Consider the following 8251-nt stretch of genomic DNA (forward strand, 5'->3'; position numbering starts at 1 on the left):
GTTAAGACTTGGCTCTGCCAATTAGCATGAGGCCTAAGAGTGTGATGTAGTCCTGGTGGCTTGAGGACGTTCCCTCCGCCTTACTGACTGTTTTTTTAAGCCTTCTGAAAGCTTAACCTTTGATTTTCACTTCTAACTTGTAAGGTTTGACTTTGTTCTTAATCCTGTTTTTTTTTTTAACTCATGGGTTTTATATGGTTCTGTTCTGTTGTGGTAAACTGGCCAGAGTCACATGCTGGAAGTGAGATGCCTGTACAGAAGTTTAATAAACAAATGAAATATAAATATTTCATTTATTTAAGTATTAGAATATGAAGATTGTACACTGTTGCAAAATGATTTGGAAGAAATACTTCCAACCTCGTGTAAGAACAGCATTGTTCTGCTAGTTGTTAAATAGCCTGACTTTTTCCAATCATTTGCACAAGTCTGAAAAACACTTTCTGCTCGCAGCAGAATCATGTCAGGAAAAAAAATAAGTAAATCAAGTAACCAAACTTTACTGAATAATAGACAAGTGCTGCAGCTGTACAAACCTGAAAAAAAAAATCATTCAAACTGTTTTCAAGGCTTGAGTTGTCCTCTAAGACAGGGGTCTCCAACCATGTCGGCTGCGCGGGTGATAGAGGGAGCCCCTCGTGGCTCCCGCGTGACACCTATCCTGCGCAGACTGCACTGGCTACCTGTGGCCTTCCGGGTGCACTTCAAGGTTTTGGTGAACGTCTTCAAAGCGCTCCATGGCATAGGGCCGGGTTATCTACGGGACCGCCTACTGCTACCGAATACTTCCCACCAACCCGTGCGCTCTCACAGAGAGGGACTCCTCAGGGTGCCGTCGGCGCGACAGTGTCGTCTGGCGACACCCAGGGGAAGGGCCTTCTCTGTGGGGGCCCCCGCCCTCTGGAACGAACTCCCCCCGGGACTCTGTCAACTTCCGGACCTCCGAACCTTTCGTCGCGAGCTTAAAACTCACTTATTCATCTGCGCAGGACTGGGTTAGTTTTTTAAATTTATGGGTTTTAATGGGTTTTTATTATTTATCCTAAATTTTTAATCTCGGCCAATTGAATAAGTTTTTTAATTGTATTTTAATTGTATTTATATTGTAATATTATTGTGTATTTTTATCTGGCTGTGAACCGCCCTGAGTCCTTCAGGAGAAGGGCGGTATAGAAATTTAAATAATAATAATAATAATAATAATAATAATAATAATAATAATAATAATAATAATAATAATAATAATAATAATGATGTCAACTTTAAGACTTGTGGACTTCAACTCCCAGAGTTCCTCAGCCAGCTTTACTGGCTGAGGTACTCTGGGAGTTGAAATCCACAAGTCTTAAAGTTGACAAGGTTGGAGACCCCTGCTATAAGATACTTTTGCAGCTGTTTTCTTGAGGAGTCAGTCTTCAAATTCATACCACTTGAACAGTGCTGTCATCTTAAGATTCATAGTACATTTAAAATCTAAGTGATGCAAGGTTGGAAGGTTCCCCCCCGCCCACCCGAGATCCCACAATCTGTTATAGTCCAGCACTTAAACTATTGTTCAATTCCACAATATTTTTGTTTTGGACAAACACAACCAAAATCCAAGAACTGACTTCTGAAGAAAGTCAAAGGTAGCTTGTTTTCTGCTGTTTGCACATTTGCTTTACGCACACTAATTTTTCAAACCAAGAGGCGCATAGCAAAATAGATGGTTATAAATCATGTAGTTTTCTTTTAAGATGTGATTTTTGCATCAAAACAGAAAATATTAGTTGTTTCAGAAAATCTACTTCGGGCAATGCTGAGCTATTGATCCTGAAGTTGGGTTCCTTAATGAAATTTGCGGCTCTAAAATATTCAAATACTGAAATGTTAGTGATGAATTTCACATGTAAATAAATTATTGCCATATGACCCTTGCTTGTTAATATATTTCTGAGTTACCATTTCTAATGCTTGAATGATTTGTCTTCCTTCCTTTTCCTTCCTTCCTTCTTTCTTCCTTCCTTCCTTGCTTGCTTGCTTCTTTTCTCCTCCCTCCTTCCCTCCCTCCCTCTTTTTCTCTTTTCTCTCCTTTTCTTTTCTTTTTTCTTCATCTCTCCTCTCCTCTCCTCTCCTCTCCGCTCCGCTCCTCTTTTTCTGAAACCATTAAATTGAAGTCAACAAGAAACAGCAGGAAAATGTCTTGAAAATGAGACCCTTTGAATTAAATAAAGCAAAGCTGGGGATTCTGATCCTTCAGTTATTGAACTACAGAACCCAACATCCTATACTATTAGCTATGGACTAATCGGGGCTGTTGGTTGTTACATGACAACAGTTTAGGAAAAGGCAAAAATCCTCATCCCCTCTAGGTCAGGGTCAGCAACTTATAGCTCTGACCCCACTCTGACTCTGATGTAAGAATTTTATTTTTAATTTTGCTGGACGCTTAGTGCTGATATCACACAGTTTTTCCCAAGATGGGGGAAATAATCGTCATCTTCAGGCTTCAGCTTCATGCTTCTGGGAGCAATGTGTGATTGCAGCTGTTTCTTCCTTTTTAACTGCTAGTGGGGGTTTGAACTGATTGGGTGGGAGCTTGGCTGTGCTCTGATTGGATGGGGTTTTTTTTGTGCTCTGATTGGCTGGGGGTGTGTCCTGTGTTGGTGGGGCTTGGTTGTGCTCAGTGATATATATATATATATATATTTGTTTTCTGAGGTTTTCACGGGTATTTGTATGTAGGTCTTTGGTTATTTGGGTTTTCCCCTGCGTAAAATTGGAAGTGTCTTGGTGACGTTTCGATGAAATATCCCCACTGAAACCATTATATGCGGAGTTGAAACCAGCCTGACCAAAATCAACCCTGATGACGCTAACAGAATCAGACTCGAAATTACCAACATCTTCTGCACCAGCAAGCCACCCAAAAACACCCCAGCCAATCAGAGCACAGCCAAACCCCCAACCAATCAGAACATACCTCCACCCAATCAGAACATGGCCAGGCTCCCAACCAATCAGTTCAAACCCCCACTAGCAGTCAAAAGTAAGAAACAGCTGCGATTACATATTGCTCCTAGAAGCACGAAGCAAAAAACACCAGCCTGAAGATGACGAATGAGACTTCGTCAAAACGTCGCCAAGACACTTCCAATTTTATGCGGGAGACAACCCAAATAACCAAAGACTTATATATACCAAAGACCTACATATATATATCCCTTCCCTCCCCTCTCTTATATTTTTGGAGACTCCCTAGAGAAATCCCTTGCCTTTTCTAGGCAAGGTTTTTCTAAGGTGATTTGCCATTGCCTCCTTCCTACACTTCCCTTTTAGAAAGGCTAGCTTGGTCTATTGGCTAAGGCACCAAGCTAAAAGCCAGGAGACTGTAAGTTCTACTTCTGCCTTAGGCACAAAACCACCTGGGTTGCCTTGACCCAGTCACTCTCTCTTTCAGTCCTTGGGCTAGGACAGGGGTCAGCAACCCATGGCTCTTGAGCAGCATGTGGCTCTTTCATCCCTCTGCTGCAGCTCCTTGTTGTCGGCCGGCTCCATAATTGATAGGGCTTTTGGTTAGGACTGGTAGAGGGAAATGGATGCTGCACTAGGAAGAGACTGTGGTGGGGGAACCGAACTTCCGGTCGGCTCCAATATTGAACAGGGAGCTTCTGGTTAGGATCTTTGTGGCTCTGAGTGTTTAAGGTTGACAACCCCTGGGTTAGGATTAGGGTTAGGAGGAGACTCTATTGGGGGTGAGGGGGAGGAACTGACTTCCAGTTGTCAGAGGAAAAAGGACGCCATGTAAGGAGGAGCCTATGATGGGGGAACCAGACTTCTGGTCAGCTCCAGAATTGGAACGGGGGCTTCTGATTAGGACCATTGTGGCTCTTTGAGTGTTTAAGGTTGCCAATCCCTGCTCTAGGTGAAAATATTGATACAAAGTGGAGAAAACTGAACCTTTCTTTGTTCTTTTGAAAGGAAGATCTTGCTGATATCAGAGGGAAACAAAGCATATATATTCCCGCCCTTCATTCTTCCTGTTGCTGTCAGAACAGAGATGCAGTCCAAGTTTCCACAGCTGCAAATGACACCATTCCTGAAGATTTTCACTGAAGGAGGTCTGGTGGATCTCTAGCTGTACTCTTACTTTAATGTCTAATTACCTCAGAAAAGACCAAATCCCATACTGTCAATATAAGAAGCATAGACCCAGCACAGGACGTGATGATCTCCAAGTTCACATCTTCAAAACTAGCGACTGGTCAGTAGGCTTTCATTAAGATAGAGGTGAGTAATACTTTTCTATAGGGAAGCACTTTTCTTAACGAAACCACAGAGGTCTTAAGAATTGCATTCCTAGAGAGGAAGGAAGGGGCTGGGAGGTAGGGCCATTTTTTTTATTGGGAGCGGGGTGTGTGTGATATTTTTTAATGCACCTTTTTATGATTGTTCTCCATATAAGACAAACCACACTGCTGTTGTTAAAGGGGCAGGAGGTGGGGTTAAGAAAAATTAAAATGGCATCTGTGATGCCATGATGAAGATCAGAAAGGGCAGACTTCCACTTTCCAAGTTAGACCAACCATTCTGATTTTGTTGATTCTCTTGTAGATATCCTTGGTGTTTTGCTGTTAAATTTTGGTAGGGTAACCTCAGAAGCAGCTCCAGAAGCCAGGCCTCAGACCATACCATATTAACATTTACTTCGGGGCGCTTTGCTTCTCTTGAAAGTACAGAAAAGAAAATGGTAGAATATCAAATTATTATTCTCTGCCTGTTGTGTCTTGCCCGCCCTCAGAGCAGCCGGGGCCTTCTTACCTGCTCCCGCACACTGAGGAATGTATGCCTCCCGGTCCCAGTCCTGGCTCCATGCCCACACAAACTGCAGAAGGAGAATCTCCCTGCCCCAGCCCTGACTCCATGCCCAGGCAAACGGAGCAGCTAGACCCCTCCCCCTCCTCCACAGCAGGTGAGCCTGAGGAGGGTTTATTACCAACAGCTGATTGGTGTGACCCTCGCATCAGAAGATTGGAGAGGCGGAGGCTACAGAGGGAAGGGAGGGGCAGGCCTTAATGAGTGCTGAGTCATGGAGCCACACCCCATGGCCTATATAAAGGATCTACTTTCTGGCAGTCTCTGAGTCAGGCAAAAGTCAAACTGATCTTGCTGAAGTCACTTTCTGGTCTCCTGCCTGCTCTGAGGACTTTGCTAGGACTTTGGGCAGAGCTGCAGAGGCAAGCCTGATTCGGATTTCCCGGACCCAGCCGTCAGCGGAGGAGTGGGACACGACACTGCCTTCCTTTGTTCCACTAACAACTTAAATGCAGGGGTGAAGATCAAGAAAGGCAAGAGAATAATCCCGATTAAACAAGTGGGTCTTTTAACCACAATTAAAGTTCTCTGTCTTTGTACATGTCTTAACACCACACAGATATGAAGGACTGGACTTCAATTGCACCGCTGAGACTGCCATTTTGCCTTGTGTGTGTGTGTGTGTGTGTGTGTGTGTGTGTGTGTATGTGTGTGAGACAACTATTCTCCCATTATTTGGGTTTAGTTCTATTGAATAGAATAAATAATCTGTTGTGTTGAGAAAAAACAGGGAAAATTGGGACCCTGTTCTCACATCACACCTAACACAGGACCAAATTTAGTCCAACCATTGCTGATTTCTTTGGTGGCACCCAATTACAATAACTGAGTCAAATCCCCACTTTGGGGTTACAGGGTCTCACTCACTTTTCCAAGACATTCTTGGCATCCTTATGGGCCTGTGTTCTGGGGAAGCACTGGTAAGATTTCATGATACCACTAGCCTCTTCTTCATCTGCCTAGAATTCATCAAAGAATAAGGCATAAGCACTGCAACCAAGCGTTGTGTGTTCTATACCACAGGTCTCCAACCTTGGCAACTTTAAGACTTGTGGACTTCAACTCCCAGAGTTCTTCAGCCAGCTTTCCTTTGCTGGCTGAGGAACTCTGGGAATTGAAGTCCACAAGTCTTAAAGTTGCTAAGGTTGGAGACCCCTGTTCTATATTGACAGTTCTTGGCAATGGGTGCTGTAATGGGGAGTCTCATTTTGTAGCTATTCTTTCCCTCCAGCTTGGTTTGTTTCAGAGGTGGGTTTCAGCAGGTTCTGACCAGTTCTGGAGAACCGGTAACAAAAATTTTGAGTAGTTCAGAGAAACGGTAGTAAAAATTCTGACCCTGCCCCTATCTATTCTCTGCCTCTCAAGTCCCAGCTGATTGGGAGGAAATGGGGATTTTGCAGTAATCTTCCCCTGGAGTGGGGCAGGAATGGAGATTTTACAATATCCTTCCCCTTCCACGTCCACCAAGCCATGCCACGCCCACGAAGCCATGCCATGCCCACCAAGCCACACCCACAGAAGCGGTACTAAAAAAAATTTGAAACCCACCACTGGTTTGTTTGTTTTTTCTTGGAAGACAAGGAATGCAAATTGATTAATTTTAGGTTCAGGCATTTCCACAAGATGGCTATGGGGATGAAGTTAATTTAATGCTAATAATGACTGAATCTCTTTGGGGGTTAACTCCAACCAGTGGTGAAATGTAAAATTTGTTACTACTGGTTCTGTGGGTGTGGCTTGGTGGTGGTGGGGTTAATGTGACTGGGTGGGCATGGCCAACTTTTTTTTTTACTTTTAAAAGCATTTTTTCTTCAGCTGAAGAGGTTGTTAAAAATGCTTTTAAAAGGCTCTGATGATCCCAGCTGAGTTGCCTGATCGTCAGAGGCTTTTGTTTTCTTTTAAAAGCATTTTTTTTGCCTTTAAAAGAAAAAAAAAGCCTCTGACGATCAGGCAACTCAGCTGATATCAGAGTTTTAAAAGCATTTTTCCTACAGCTGAAGAGGTTGTTAAAAATGCTTTTAAAAGGCTCTGATGATCCCAGCTGAGTTGCCTGATCGTCAGAGGCTTTTGTTTTCTTTTAAAAGCATTTTTTTTGCCTTTAAAAGAAAAAAAAAGCCTCTGACGATCAGGCAACTCAGCTGGGATTGTCAGAGCCTTTTAAAAGCATTTTTTTACAACCTCTTCGGCCAAAGAAAAAATGCTTTTAAAAGTAAAAAAAAACAAAACCTCTGATGATCGCGTGGCTCAGCTGGGCATGGGGGTAAGAGGGCAGGGATTTTTGCTACCGGTTCTCCAAACCACCCACCATCATCGCTACTGGATCGGGCGATCCGGTCCGAACCGGGAGCATTTCACCCCTGACTCCAACCCTTGGGATTTAACGAAGTGGGTCAATAAAAACAGAGTGTGCTTAGAAGTGGGATTTGCCTGGCTCAATCAACCTAGTTAATGGCCGTGAAGTTTTAATGAGATGTTTGCAATACTGGGTTCTTTGGTATCATTGAGCATTGCCTCCCACGTTGGCTAGAGAGTATGACAAGTCGACTGTGAAGTTCTGTGGGAATATTCTGGAGAAATGGGAGAAGGAAGACCCACAACTGGAGCAAGAGGGAAAAGAGATATCTCAGCTCACAGAAAGAATGATGTGTGTGGAAAGTATCTCAGAAAGGAATTCCCTGGAAAGCAAAGGCAAGGGGGAAGAGGTAGGCTTTCAGGCTTAACAAGACTCTGTTACTGTAACCTTAGGAGCTAGCACTCATGGTTTTGGTTTTTTTCTTCCCGACTATCTTGAAGGGCTCACATCGATCTTGAAAGTCTGAAAACCCATCTCTTCCATTTACTTTCCATCAACACAACTGGCGGATATCACATTGAAAGTTGTCTAACCGATCAAAACATGAAGTCTGTTGTGAAAAATGAGGGGGTGGGGGTGTGTGATGGCTCAGCAGTGAAAGAAGCTGAGCTTGTCAACCGGGAAACTGACAGACCAGTTTGAGACCCAAGCACCACACAATGGGGTGAGCTCCCATTATTTGCCTCAGCTCCTGCAAGCCTAGGAGTTTGGAAGCATGCAAATACGAGTAGATAAATAGGTACCATTTCGGTGAAAAGGTAACAGTGTATAGTCATGCTGGCCACATCACCATGGAAATGTCTTTGGACAATGCTGGATCCCTTGGCTAAGAAACAGAGATCCATCCCACAGAGTTGGATACGACTGGACAGGGGAAACCTTTAACCTTTGAGCCGCGGTGGCGCAGTGGTTAGAGTGCAGTATTGCAGGCTACTTCTGCTGCCTGCCAGCTGCCTGCAATTTGGCAGTTCAAAGCTCACCAGACTCAAGGTTGACTCAGCCTTCCATCCTTCCAAGGTGGGTAAAATGAGGACCCAGATGGTT

This window comes from Ahaetulla prasina, chromosome 2 (assembly GCF_028640845.1).
Source record: "Ahaetulla prasina isolate Xishuangbanna chromosome 2, ASM2864084v1, whole genome shotgun sequence".
In the NCBI taxonomy this organism is placed as follows: Eukaryota; Metazoa; Chordata; class Lepidosauria; order Squamata; family Colubridae; genus Ahaetulla; species Ahaetulla prasina.